General features: G+C 51.1%; 1 protein-coding gene across 8 annotated transcripts in view; it reads left to right on the forward strand.

The window, feature by feature from the left end:
- Positions 1–280: 280 nt before the first annotated feature.
- The window catches only part of LOC100765120 (microtubule-associated protein tau), a 95,384-nt gene continuing 81,360 nt past the window's right edge, over positions 281–14,304 (forward strand). For all 8 annotated transcript variants that reach the window (XM_027427897.2, XM_027427901.2, XM_035447225.1 and 5 more), the window contains exon 1: positions 281–410. The gene's annotated coding sequence lies outside the window, so the exon portion shown is untranslated. The remainder of the gene's footprint in view (positions 411–14,304) is intronic.

Raw genomic sequence — 14,304 nt, forward strand, 5'->3', positions numbered from 1 at the left:
TGCGCCACGGAGCACGCGCGTGCGCGCGGCGGTCAGTGCGGCGGCCCGAGGCGTGGCGGGACCCGGGAAAGGAAGCGAGGCGAGGAGCGAGCCGGGCGGTGCGGGGAGGGGAGGGCTGCGGATGCTCGCGCGCGCCCCCTGGTGGACGGAGGAGGAGGCGCCCCCTCGCAGGCCTCACTGCCCGCCCCTCCCCTCGAGAGGTTCGCGCTCCCGTGGCTCGCGCCTGCGCCGCCCGCCGCCCTCGGGAACGCGCTCTCTCGGCGGCGCGCGCTCCCAGTCTCCACCACCCACCAGCTCCGGCTCCAGCAGCAGCGCCGCCGCCACCGCCCACCTTCTGCCGCCGCCGCCACAGCCACAGCCACCTTCTCCTCTGCTGTCCTCTTCTGTCCTCGCCTTCTGTCGATCATCAGGTAAGTGCCCCGCTCTGAAATCCCGTCCCCATCTGGCCCTGGGCGCCATCCTCCTGTCGCCCCTTGCCCCAGAGATGGATTTAGGGCGCTGGACATCAGTCAGGCGCAACGACGGGGGGCCTCTCTGCGCCCTCGGCGCTGGGGAGCTGGGAAGGAAACGCGTGCAAGAGATGCACGCACGCGGGTGAATGCGTGTGTCTGTGTGCTGGGGTCCGCACCATCCGTTCCACGCAAACGGGGGGGGGGCGTCTGTGCCATCAGGGTGGGGCGCGGATGGCGGTGACCCAGGGGAGGGGGCTGCTCTGTGCTCTGGATCTCAGCCTTTTGCCGCAATGGGCGTGTGCGTGTGTGTGTGTGTGTGTGTGTGTGTGTGTGTGTGTGTGTGTGTGCGTGCGTGCGTACGTGCGTGTGTGTGTGCGTGTGTGTGTGTGTGTGTGTGTGTGTGTGCGTGTGTATGGGGGTCCAACGATGATCTCCGAAACTGAACCTGAAATCAGATTTCTCTGCTCCCGATTGCCATCAGTCCCAAGGAAGGTGTGGGTGGATTGGGTCCTAGAAAAGATGACTGCCTGCATGCCTCTCCCTGACAGTGATTCTGACGGGGCCTTCACTGGCCCTGATTTTAGGCGGTGTCCCGCCCCCTCCCCTTTTCCTCCTTCAGAAGCCGGCAGGGGACATTTGGGGGCTGGGAGAAATCGGGAGAATGGGGAGGGGTCCAGGCGCTGTCACTTTAGCCGCCCTTCCCCCTGCGCGCGCTTGGTACGGTGACAGGGGCAGCGCCGTGCCCGAAAGAAGGTAGTGCGCGGATTAGAGGCAGGGGTCACCTGGCCTCGCGGTGTCAGCGAGCTTGCCAGCCGCGGTTCCCCGCTCGAGGGCTCCTCGCACAGTCACAGCCAAGCACAGACCTGCGCGAGGGCTGCAGGTGCATTTCAGGGCGGATTCCTTTCTCTGCGTTCTGCGCCGGGCTCCCGGCATGTGCGCTCCCTGCCGGAGGCACGGGCTGGCGCGCAGGGCTCGCCCCTCACTGCGGCAGTGGGTGTGGACCTGGGTGGGCGAGGAGGGGGAAGAGTAGGATGTGTCTCCTCTCGTTGCTACCCCTCCCCCGGTTTTTTCCTCCTCTGAACGCGAGGTGCCATCTTTTCGCGGCAAGTCACGTCTCTGTCGTAGCATGCCAAGTGCTGTGGTCGGGCTTTGGAGGACCCGGCTGGGACTCGCGTTAAGGAGCAAAGGGTGATGAACGTGGACATCTTGGCATTCAGTTTCTGCGTCGTGCGTACCCGGTCGTTCACCTGGGGTCTTCTAAGAGAGCTCGCTGCTTTGTTCGTCGAGGTTGTGTGATTTATAATCTGCGCTCCTAGCCCGTTTTTTTTTTTCCTTTCATTCGACGACAATATTTACCTACGCGCTACGCTCAATTCCATCCTTTTTTTCACTACCCGTTTTAGACCCTTTGTTGGATCTACAGACTTGCTGGGGTCTAGTCACAGCCCCCATGGCATGCATGGAATGGACGTGACCCTGAGCAGCCTTCTCCCCCAGTTCCGCCCAGAGCCAGGGATCCTTAGCTGAACCACACGGGTGGGATTCTAGGTAGACTCTCGTGTGCAGGTGTCCTCAGAGGAACCACATCCCTCCACGCCCAGCGCATCCTGGGGACAACACCCCAACATGTTTCACTGCTAGGGGCGCCAGTTTACCCTTAGGAAGGAGAGATTCGGCAAGCCCGGCTTCCCCACCACCTCCTTTGAGCCCTCTTGCCTCTCCCGGTGGGAGAGTGTAAGAAGAGGGCATGAGATCCCCTGGGATGCTGCGGCCACACCCATCCCTCCCAACCCACCGGGAGAGGGCGGGTTAGTGGTTGCCATGGGAACCATACCCGCCAGAGGAGGAACCTCTGGGCGTTACCCCATCCTTTACTCAGCGGAGAGTCAGAATCCTGGGGTAGTCTGACCGTGCCAGCTTGTCTTATTGGAAGACGTGGGGAAGGAGCTCCTCATCCCTAACACGGGCATCATTCTCTTTGGCACTGGCAACCGTAGCTATCCAGATCGGTGCTTCTGGTGTATTTTTATTATAGGCATACTGAGTGGTATTATTTTGTTAATATTGTTTAAATGGGGAGCTCTCACTTAAAAGCCCACCCTTACAACCTCCCTGGAAACCGTAGAGGGATGGAAAGCGAACAGGTCCCAGCCTCCCCCATCCTGCAGTAAGCAGTTTTCCTAGTTAATTCTACCATTGAATACTGGTGCAGGCGTGCAGTTTTGAGACCGACCGAGCACCTTAAAGGCCGAATCGCCCACGGGGGCCGCCCAGCTTGATCTAGGGGTGGAACGCCCTCTCCCGGTCAGACTGCGGCCTGAGGCTGTGGCGTCATGGCTGGGCCCGCCCGACAGAGATTTCCAGCAGCTGAAGGATGGGTTCAAATATGACCGATCCCTGCTAGGATTCTCGGGGTGCACGCGGAAAAGGGAAGTCTGAAAGGGAGGGTGTCTATTGCAACCAGTTGGGCAAAGGTGTCACAGCCCTGTAAGGGGGCGGGGGAGAACATTTCACCCAGTGAAGAAACAAAGCACAGACCACGCGTCTTCGAACTCGCTCCATTTTGCACTGTGTTGGCAGTCGGGTGAGGTATTGAATTGTTAATAAAAGATCATCAAGGGTTACTGCATGGCCTTCTGCGGAGATAGAGAGGCTCCGTTCCTGGCTCGGCCCTTACTTTAACAAACCAGCTTCACTTCAGAGCTAGAGTTTGTGCTGAAGCCGGGACTGTGGAGCACTGAGCCAACCTGGGCTCATCCGAAAGGGTTCAAGTACCGAACGAGAAAATTTCAACCACCAGCTTCAGCAGGTGGGTGAGCGCTTTTATGTCCCAGAGGCCCTATTCACCCTCTGGCGCTCAGGAACTTGTAATTCCAAGTCTTTTTTCCGGCTGGTTAGCATTGGATGGATGGATGATGGGGAACAGACTAACCATTCCCTCCAGAACTTCTTTGGCTCTGCCGGGCTCTTGAAGAATACCCAAATTTTGCAAGATCCCTGCCCTGCCCCTTCAACTGTCGGTCTCACAGCAGTAAAGGAAGTATGGACGTTGGTAGGTTAATTCTGCGGATACAATTCTGAGATGTCATCTTGTGCTTCATGCTGCTGCTTGTGTCCACCGAGTAAGAACTGCTTCTCTACTTGCCATTTGCAAAGCTTCTCTAAATAAATGGTTATCTAGCTAAGCGTGCCCATCCCTCCCCCCAGCTGCCAGGCTGGCTACAATGCCTGCTGATTTTTCTGCACTGTTTGCCTCGCTGGCAGATGTGTATAGAGTACAGCACTAACCTGGCTTGGCTTCGGGGCTCATCTTTGAATGATCTGAGAGCTTAGCTTGGCTAGGATTTTGTTTTGTTTTGTTGTTGTTATTTGTACCAGTGACAGTCCATGGTGTGTCTCTCTGGCCCTGCACAGCCCCTGTCTACACACTTGCATGGGTGGTGGAAGGGTGTGGTTTTTAAGTGGCTTCTAGTGTCAGGCTCTGTTCCCTAGAGAGGAACAAAGGAAGCAGATAGTGCCCAGGAGTTGCAAGGAGAAAACTTAGTAATGGTTTAATTGAGGTAAAGTCAGGCTTGCTCCCATTGGGAAAATAAGCCCTTGTGCTGAGCAAGCTCTTTGACCCACTCGTCCTTGGAGGGCTAGACAGGGCTCTGATGCCCTTTATGTAGACTGACTTTTCCTTCTCCCTTTGTAACATCAACACATCCAGTTCATTTGTTTAAAATTTTCAGGAATGTTGTTTTATTCCGTCTCCCCTCTGCATGTTGTACATGGCTTTGGTGACTCCCTGGCTTTGTGTGTGAATATGCATTCATTTCCCAGTTGAATATATGAACCTTTCCAACTGTGCCCTCTCTTCCTATTTATTTAGTTAAGATCTTCCTTGATTCCCCTCTTGAAAAGGAATCACTTCAAAGGAGATTGTAAAAGAACTACTCTTACTGACCTAACACAGAACTACACATGTAGTAGGTACCTGGCCCATCATCTTTTAGCAGATAAGTGGATAAAATGGAGGATAGATGGAGGTCGAGAGGGCATCAAAGAGAAAGTGGAGTGGGCAGCAGCATATCCAAGGTCACAGCATCGGGAAGCTTGGGAACAAATCCAATCTATTTTGTCTGTGTGTCCCATTGGTGGCCAGACAGCTACCTGTGCTCTGCTTCAGGTCCCATAGCTTCCGCCAGAGGCTCACCTGCCCCTTGTTGGCGAAAAGGGGAAGAAGAGTGGAGAGGGGGATATCCCACTGCACCAGCCCACCTGTGGGGTGGCCATGGTCCTGTTGCAGGTGACTGGGATGGAGGTGGGGAACCTCTCTCTCTCTGCTCCCTCTGTCCTCACCCTGTTTTCATCAGCACTTCAGAGATCGTCATTTCTCTTCACCCTCAGAAACACCCATCTGACTATTCCACACACAGGAGTTAGGGGTACCCGGCCAGGTCAGGCGAGAAGTCCCTAGCTGATCAATGAATCTTTTCCTGGAAAATCGTGGTCCTCAGATGGTGACTGAGATGTTTGGAAAGTAGTTGGGGGGGTGCTGTTACTGGCATCTTGTGGGTAGAAGCCAGAAGTGCTGCTAAATATTACAGGACAGACCCCAGATGTCACTGGCACTGGCCTGGGGAAGCCCTCTTGTACCTCAGTTGTGTCTATTGCACGTCTTCTAGGAGTGCTGCTGCTGGAGATGACCTCAGATGGGCCTGGCTGCCTCACTTGCAGAATGCTAACTGTTATCATCCCAGACAGAGAAGCTGCAGTCCAGAGAGCTCTCATAGCCAACTAAGGATGCACAGCATGTGACACAGGGATAAGCCCAATGGGGCTTAATAGACCTTTATGGGCTAGCCTGGGAACCTAGTCAGGCTTTCCAACCACCCAGTCCTTTTACAAGAGTCTGACTGGATCACAGGCTAGAATAAATTACAGAGGGATGGATTTAAGTGTTCAATGTCTGATTTTGACATCTAGAGCAAAGTAGTTTTGTTCCACCTTGGTGCTCTGTTTATCAGACAGAGAAGGAATCTTCTCCAGGGACCTTAACCCCCACCTGATTCAGGGACTCTGGACTCAGAGTTGACTCAGAGACAACTGTTAATTAAGACTGGGGGATGAAGGGCTGGGAAAATGGCTCAGCAGCTGGGAAAATGCTGGTCCCCAGCATGAGGACCTTCCTGAGTTCACATCCCCAGGACTTACATAAACGCTGAGTGCTGTGGTACGCATCTACAACCCCAGGGCTGGGCAAGGGTGGAAATGGTTGGGTCCCTGATGCTCACTATTCAGAAAGCTTAGCCAAATTCACGACCTCCAGGTTCATTGAGAGATTCTGTCTCTATAAATAAAGTGGGAAGTGATGCAGGAAGATACCCAATGTGAACATACATGCAAATATGTCTATACACCACACACACACACACACACACACACACACACACACACACACACACACTATCAAAGCATCATACACAAAGATTGGAAGATCAGTCAGATTCAGCTGTGGCCAGGGTGAAGTCACTAAGTTTTGGGGGATGTCAGATCCCTCCCAGAGGTTGAGCATTGACACCCATAGCTGGGGCCTAGCTCTGAAACCATTGACATATGCAGAGTTGTGGGCACAGAAGCCCTCATTGCAAGCATCCCAGGTCTTCCTGGGCAACAGTGGGCCCTGGAGGCTGTGTTGGCTGCCTGTCCAGAGTCTGAGGTACATAGCATTATTCATGTGTACCATGGTGCTACTGAGACTGCTTGGGTCACAGGCTCACTGCTGCTCTCTGTGAGGCAGCTGCAAGTGAGCGGGCCTCCCTCCCACCAGTGCCAGGGATGGGACATACATGATCACACTTGCTTCACTACTGTCACCTTGCCAAAGGGGTGGCTGGCCAAGAATTCCTTCCCTGCCTCCAGTTGCTAGACTTCTGCTCTTGGGGATCCCATGAAGCATGGGGAGGCAGTGTTGAGTTCACCCCAGATAGCTGTGGCATTCTGGATCATTCTGTAGGTGTGTGCATAGGATGGACTTCTGCAAAATAAAAGCTCAAGTGACTTCCAGGCAATTATCTTAACCTTTTCTCTTTGCTCACGGTCAAGCAGGTTCTTGCTGAGCCCAACCAGCTACTCAGTAGAAAACCCCAGGAAATGTATCTTGTACATCAGCTACTCAAGGAAGTATTGTAAGTGCCTGGAGAGCAGGTGCCCAGCACAGAGCAATGTCCTGAAGTAGAGATCATTTGGTTTAGAGTCCTTGGATGCCTGTCCCAGCTTCCCCAACAATCCAGCATAAAGTGGTGCTTAGCTTATTGGGGAGTTTTTTTTTTTATTTTTTTGTATATTCAAATGTGACCCAGGATATCATAATGCCTGTCTAGAAGGTTGCCGGGGAGTTTAAATGAGGTGATGTGGTGCTTACCGTGGCCTGGCATGTAATTGCTCAGTAAATGGCATCCTTGACAGGAGCCTTCGGATGGACACTTGTGATAACATATGGCGGTCTCTTGAGCCACTAGTGTTGGAATATGCTGTAATGGATAAATTATACCAAGTAGGAACCAAGCCCAGGTCCTCTGGAACTAGGCATTGTTGTTTGGGCGGAAGTGGATCTCCAAGATCACACACACCCATGTCTAAATGTACACACAGGACTCTTGCCACAGAAAGCACAGGGACTTATCTGTTGTCCTGCTTCTGGCTGCTTCCTTCCTGAAACCTGCTCCACGCCAGGAATAAACTGCAAACTCCCACACCAGCCTTCTCTGCCATGCCCACTGGCCCTCCCTCCCTCCCTTTCTCTCTCTCTCTCTCTCTCTCTCTCTCTCTCTCTCTCTCTCTCTCTCCCTCATAGGAAGGGTGACCTGGCTCAGTGGTCAGGCCCAAAGGTCTTCTGTTTTACTCATTGAATAAAAGCGACTGCTAATGACTGAGAACATAAAGGTGGTGATGGAAGGCCCTGCCTGGGGGCGAGGGAGGTTTCCAATGGAGTGATTCCCATCCTGCAGAAGTCAGTAGGTGAGTGGCCTTCATGGCAAATGGTGTCAAGAGGCAGAGACAAATGTTAAGAAAATCACACTCCTGGGAAACGGAGCCTAGGGATTCCAAACACCCAATAAGCAGAGTCGTGTGTGATTCAATATAGCAAGCTAAAGAAGCTTGATTCTCTGCCATAGAATCAAGACTAAGATCAGAGTACATCAGCTTTGAGTCATTTTTAGGAATTGCTTTTAATTTTATGTATTTGTGAAGTTATGTGTGTGTGGATGTGTGCCAGGTATGTAAGGGTGCCCTCAGAGGACAAAAAAGCATCAGGTCTGATCTCCTGGAGCTGGAGTTACAAGTATTTATGAACCACAAATGTGAGTGCTGGGAACAGAACCTAAGTCTTCTACAAGAGCAGTACATGCTCTTAACCACACATCCATCTCTCCAGCCCCTTGGACAGAGATAGATAGATAGATAGATAGATAGATAGATAGATAGATAGATAGATAATCACATGTATTTATTTACTTAATATGTGGGCATGCATGCATGCCATAGTTCACATGTGGAGTTCATAGAATGATTTGTGAGAGTCAGTTCTCTCTTTTCAACACCTGCATGCTGGGTCTCAAACTCAGGTCATCAGGCTTGGGAACTCTACCTGTTCAGCCATCTCACTGGACCTTGCTTATACCTTTTGGGGAAGGCAATTATTATTTGTGTGTGTATGTGTGTGCAAGCTTGTATGATATATGTGTATATACACGATGTGCATGTGTACATGAAAGTGTAGACCGGAGGATACCTTTCTACATTGCTTTCCACCTAATTTATTTGTTTACTTATTTAAATTTTTTAATTTTATGTGTATGGCTGTTTGGTCCACCTGTAAGTGTTTGCATCATGTATGTGCCTGGTCCCCACAGAGGCCGGAAGAGGGTTTTGGATCCTATGGGACTGGAGTTACAGATGTTTGTGGGCTGTGGTGTTGCCACTGGGAATCAAACCATGGTCCTCTGTAGATTATTACGTGCTGCGTGAGCTCAAAGATCATCTGTAGTCCATAAGGCTAAGATTTCTTTATTCAGATAAACACCAGCCCAAACGCAAGCCAGAGCGTGCCAGGGGCAACAAGGCAGCCAGGCCAGAGAGAAGGGGGTATCCACATGTGCGCCGTCCCTTAAGAATCGTTCCTTAAGAATCACCTTAGACCTCCCCTGACCACGCCCTCACGGGGTGTGTCCCGGCACACCTGTCCGGGCTACTAGGAGGCCGGGCTACAGTGTCTCCCTACAGTCCTCTGGAAGAACAGTTAATGATCTTAACCACTGAACCATCTCTCTATTTATTTTTGAAGCAATTGACTAGATTGGCAGGCTCATTGGTTTGGGGATCTCCTGTCTCCATCCCTGCCTGGGCACACATGCTGGGGTTCCAGATGAGCATCGCTAGTGCTGAGAATCTAAAATCAGAGTTCTTAGATCTTAGTGGGAGGCGGTTTGGGAGGTAAAGTGTTAGCCACACAAGCATAAGGCCTGAGTTCAGATCCCCAGCACCCACATACAAGCCAGTCGATAAATTCCATCTCGGTGTCTTCCTCGCTGGGACACCAAGGACATCAGAAAATCTCTGGGTCTCTAACTGTCTGTCACACGGTCTTCAGACAGCATAAGATAAGCAAGGAGGACTGGGAAGACCCAGTAGGTGGAACCACAGAAGTGTGCCTTCCCCAGGACAGCTCATCCCTCTGATGCATCAAATTATGTGTAAACAAAATTGAAGGGGGGCTAAAAACAAAATAAAATAAAAAGGAAGCAAAACTAACAAAGCCCTCAAAATTTTTCTCTATGAAATGTAGTCCTGCCATTGACTGACATGTAACTTCAGGAGTGAGGTGTGTTCGTGTGTGTGTGTGTGTGTGTGTGTGTGTGTGTGTGTGTGTGTGTGTGTGTGTTTGGAAGCCAGAAGCTGAGGGTGAGTGTCTCCATTTATGGCCCTATACCTTATTTTAAATTTTATTTTATTATTTTATATGTATGAGGGTTTGTCTGCATGTATGTCTGCACCATGTGTATGCCTGCTGCCTGTGGAGATCAGAAGATGGCTTCAGATGCCCTGAGATTGGGGTTACAGTAGTTTTGAGCTGCCATGTGGGTGCTAGGATTTGAACCCAGGTCCCGTGGAAGAGCAGGCATGGCAGTCCTCTTAATTACCGAGCTACCTCTCCAGCCCCTCCACGCCTTACTTGGGCTCTTCACTTCCAGCAGACTAGCCAACAGGGTCCACCTGCCACCCCTCCCCCACTGCCCCTCTAGTATCGGTGTTAGGGGCATATGCTGCCACCACTGGATTTTATGTGGGGCTAGCCATCTGAACTTGGCTCTCTATGCTTGCATGTCGGGCACGTTACCCACTGAGCCACCCCCCACTGAGCCTCAGCAACACTTATTTTCCCAAATTATTCGTCTCGCCTTATCCTTCCCTGGTGCCCCCACCCCAAAAAAGAAGTTTACAGAGGAGTTAATAATCTGAGACCAGTCCTAAGAGGGGGCTTTGACTTAAAAACTGTCTTCGGTTACACACACCCATAAATGTTAATATGTACTATTGTATGTCTGCAGTTTTTATACTGAGTTTGCTGGAAACCTGGTCACTTTTTAACTTTGATATTGGCAGTGAATCAGAATTTAAGTAAATTTATGTTAATAGTCAGAGGAAAAGTTGGCTGTGTGAATTAAACAGTGTAACCGCCGGATGCCTCTGGGGCACAATGGAAACCACAGCGTGGACCAGCAGGAACAGGTCTCTTTCAAAGCTGCCCGTTGCCTAGAAGACTAGAACAGCATTTGGAGGCACCATTACTAGCCTATCCCCTGACTAGTCTTTTTCCAGAACACAGGAAATACCGCATGACCTCAATCTGCTCTGGGCACACTGCTTCTGTCTCTGCCCCGTCCCTATGCAGCCAGCTCAGAAACAAGAGAGAGAGAGAGAGAGAGAGAGAGAGAGAGAGAGAGAGAGAGAGAGAGAGAGAGAGAGAGGAGAGAGAGACTGAGAGAGAGAGAGAGAGAGAGAGAGAGAGAGAGAGAGAGAGAGAGAGAGAAGAAATCCTTAAATCCTACTAATGGAAAGGTCTTCACACAGTCCCCCAGACCTTCTTTAAACCTGTTGAATATTCTTCTCCAAAGAGCCTCGTGAATGATATGCCTCCCTGGTGGCTCTGTGCTGGGGTGAGCTCCTCCTCCAGGCTCCCCAGTCCCTCGCTCAGCTGCGCCTGGGAAAAGGCTAGTCATGGCAGCACTGCTCCCTGCAGAGTGCTAATAAGGCCTGGGTACACTGAAAATGCTTGCCTTTTGGAATCATACAACATTATAAACAATCACATGCTAATGTTTAATGGCTAGTGGAGAAAATGGCTAGTGGAGAACTGCAGAAAAAAAAAAATTTGATAAGCAGGATTCGTGCTATAAGTTGACAGTCAGGACCAAGGCTTAAAATAAGACTTAAAAATGTGATCCATCATTTGTGGATGGCAAGACTGAATTAGAGAAGCCAGTGAGCTGCTCACAGTGTGGTCTTAGACATCCCCCACTACTGCATCCTGAATTTAATTACGTCTCCCATTGGCCAATAAGAGATTTTTTTTTTTTTACAAAGATGGAGACTTCCTGAACCTCTATGCTTTGTCTGTGTAGTGGGAGTGATTCTGTCTCCCCTTGAAGCGGAGTGCATAGTAAGGCCTCAGCCTCCATTTTCTCTGGCTAGTCACAGAACTGGAGTGAAACAATCCGTCGGAATTCCTTTGGGCATCTGAGAAGTCAGTGCACAGGGAGAGGTTGTCTCCCAGGAGCCGCTGCAAATGCCTGGTCTGAGGTCCCTCATGGGCTGAGTGTAGCCTGATGCCTGAAATGGTACAGCTGCTGCCACCCTGTTCCTGTTTCCAGCCAGCCGGGGGCAGCTGGTCCCCTGTGGTGAATACCAGGTCAGCACAGGATGTGCCCAGAAGGATGCACAGGCAGCCAAAGTCCAATCTGTACTAGCCATGTCTGTCCCCATTTTGGAGAAAAGAAGGAGACTCAAAGTCAGGGTGCAGGGCACTGGGCGTGGTGACCTCAAGTGATTTCTAGCCCATGCCAATGCCGACTTCTCCGGAAAGGGGCTGGGACTTCCTCTTGGGCTCGAGTTGTGACCCTTGAATGGAATTTCCTGGGAGCATTCCCATTTTTATTTTTTATGGAATTTTCAGTTTCTTCCTAATTGATGCAGACTTGACACAGAACCTCATATTCTAAATATTCCCAGGGTGGATTCTCCCTGCCAGTCAGTGTTAGCACGTGACAGGAATCGACTTAGGCAAGAGTAAATTAGAGCCGGACATTGACTTTGATAGCCTGATACTCTTGTGGCTCATTAACTGAATAGCTTTGATTGGGCTGAAGCCGAAGTTCGTTGGCTTAGCCTGTGAATGGAAGTTTCCTTCTTGCTCTCCTTCTTGCCTTGCCTGGGAATTGAACTCGGGGCTTCACGCATACTGAGCAAGTGTTCTATCACAGAGCTGCAACTACAGCCCGAATGGAAGGTTTCTGAAGTATGGGGTTGATGGGAAATCTGTAGGACCAATGTGTAACCCCACCCTGACAGGGCCATTGGCTTCACCTCAAGGCCGGGCTTCCGTGTCTACTGACCCCACATCACTGCTCCTTAGAAAGCCCAAGACCCATTACCACCTGAGCCGTCCCACTTGGGCTGTTGAAACCTGCCACCTTCCAGTCCCCTGTGTGGCAAACTCCAGCCTTAAACTGTCCTCCCTCCGAATCCTGGCATAAACCCGTCAGTTTCCTGCAGACATCATCCACCCAGCTTTGTCTCTCTAGTTCTGCTTTCACTGATTCCGAAATGAGTTTAGTCCTCACCCTGGCATCATTATAGAAACAATATTTCCTAGAGAGAGTTCTAAGATTTGTGTCTAGCCCATTTTGTATTCCATTGCCAAACTCTCCCCCAGAGCAACTTGTTGTCAGTCATGCCCATGTCCACATATAAATCCCCAGTCATGTTGTCTGTCACCTGCTAAGCCAAGCCTGTCCTCATGCCTGCCACCCAGACTCTAAACCTCCCATGTCTCACGTCCAGCCGACTGCCATGTCTCCTTTATAGATGACACCCGCTTGTTGCTCCCACGCTCCGTGCACTGTACCCTCCACATGTGTTTCTGTTCACTCTGAAGCTGTCCCTACCTGTGGACATTAGATCCAGGAGCCCCACACACTTCCTCTCATCCCCACTGCAGGAGCCGATGTCTAGCTGTCATCCTCTTGTCTTGTTTTGTGTGCAGTTCCCCTCTCTTCCTCAGGTTGTCTGTCCTCTGATAGCAGAGACTGCATTACCTGGCTCTCCTGTTCCCCTGGTGCATATGCAGTCAGCCAACCAGCACTCAGAGCCCAGAGTGTTCTGGTTTGTTTTAAGACAGGGTCTCACTCTGGAGCCTAGGCTGACCTTGATCTCACTAGATGTTCAAACTCATGGCAATCCTCCTGTCTCAGCCTCCTGAGTGCTGGGATTACAGGGTGTGCCTGCTAGAACACTCCAGGTGAACGTGGCTACATGCTCGTAGGCTATGCAGGCTGGCATTGGGTGAGCCTGACCTGATTCAATAAAGCAAGCCTCTCCCTGCTGATCCATGGTCCCACTGGTCTGAACACCTAAAAATAAAAATCACATTTTCTATGAGATACTTGATTGCTGTCTGTTCTACTTCAGACCAGCCAATCAGCCAGTCTCTCCCCTGTGATCCAGATCCATTTGGCTATATGAAGATGAACGGGACACAGCAATTATTTGTTGCATTTATTTTACTAAGAACTGTGCCTCGGTCCTCATTCCCACGTGAAGCTGGGTCATGGGGAGCATTCTTTGCAGAGGAACAAAGCAATTTGGGAGGCTTAGGAAAGAGCCAAGTGGTACCTTAAACCCATGTCTGCCCCCTCCTGTCAAGCCCTTGGGGTGGCCTCCATCAGGTTCCACGCTTTCTGCCAGCCCACAAGGAGTCACAGGACCTGTCTTCAGTGCTAAGGACCTGGGAAGCATGCCCTGTGAATCGGTCACTTGTAACACGAGCCTGGAGAAATTATTTTAACCTGAAAGCAAGCCTCTAAAGCAGGCTATTGCTTCATGCAGACCATGACGGCAGAACCAAATTTAGCAGCATAGACAGGTCCACACTTACCAAACCCCACTCTCTTGAAATCTTCCAGCTCACAGGGGGAAATGTTCACACCCGCCACGGTGGCTGGAAGAGGAGTGTGAGGGTAGCAGTGTGTAAACAAACCCAGGGAAGAGTGAGGTGGGGTCTCCAGAGAGTTAAAGAAGACAGTTTCCCTGATAGAGACAGACAAAGGCAGAAGCTTGCTGGGAGGAGAGTCAGAGTGGGTGGCGGGGTGGTGGGACAGAGGGAGACCCCATGGTGCATCTTTCTGCCTGTTGATCCCTGACTCTGCACTCTGGGACCCAGAAGAGGGGAGTGATGGGAACAGAGGGAGGTGGTCACAGGGAAGGCTCGGGCTCTGTCACCTGGGCTGTCTGCCTCAGGGTACTCTGTGGCATTGAGATCCATCTCCCACAGCTCCTCCCTCTAGCTGGGACAGCATTTCTGTTCTTTTCTGCCTACCACATTCTTCCAGCATCTTAATAAATCTACCAACTGCAAAGAGAAGATACCATATGTGAATCATATGACATCTCACCCAGTTCTGCTCTCTCTCTCTCTCTCGCTCTGTGTGTGTGTGTGTGTGTGTGTGTGTGTGTCTTTCTCTCTCTGTCTCTCTCTGTGTGTCTCTCTGTCTCTCTCTGTCTCTCTGTCTCTCTCTCTGTCTCTCTCTCT

Source organism: Cricetulus griseus, chromosome 7 (genome assembly GCF_003668045.3).
Source record: "Cricetulus griseus strain 17A/GY chromosome 7, alternate assembly CriGri-PICRH-1.0, whole genome shotgun sequence".
NCBI lineage: Eukaryota > Metazoa > Chordata > Mammalia > Rodentia > Cricetidae > Cricetulus > Cricetulus griseus.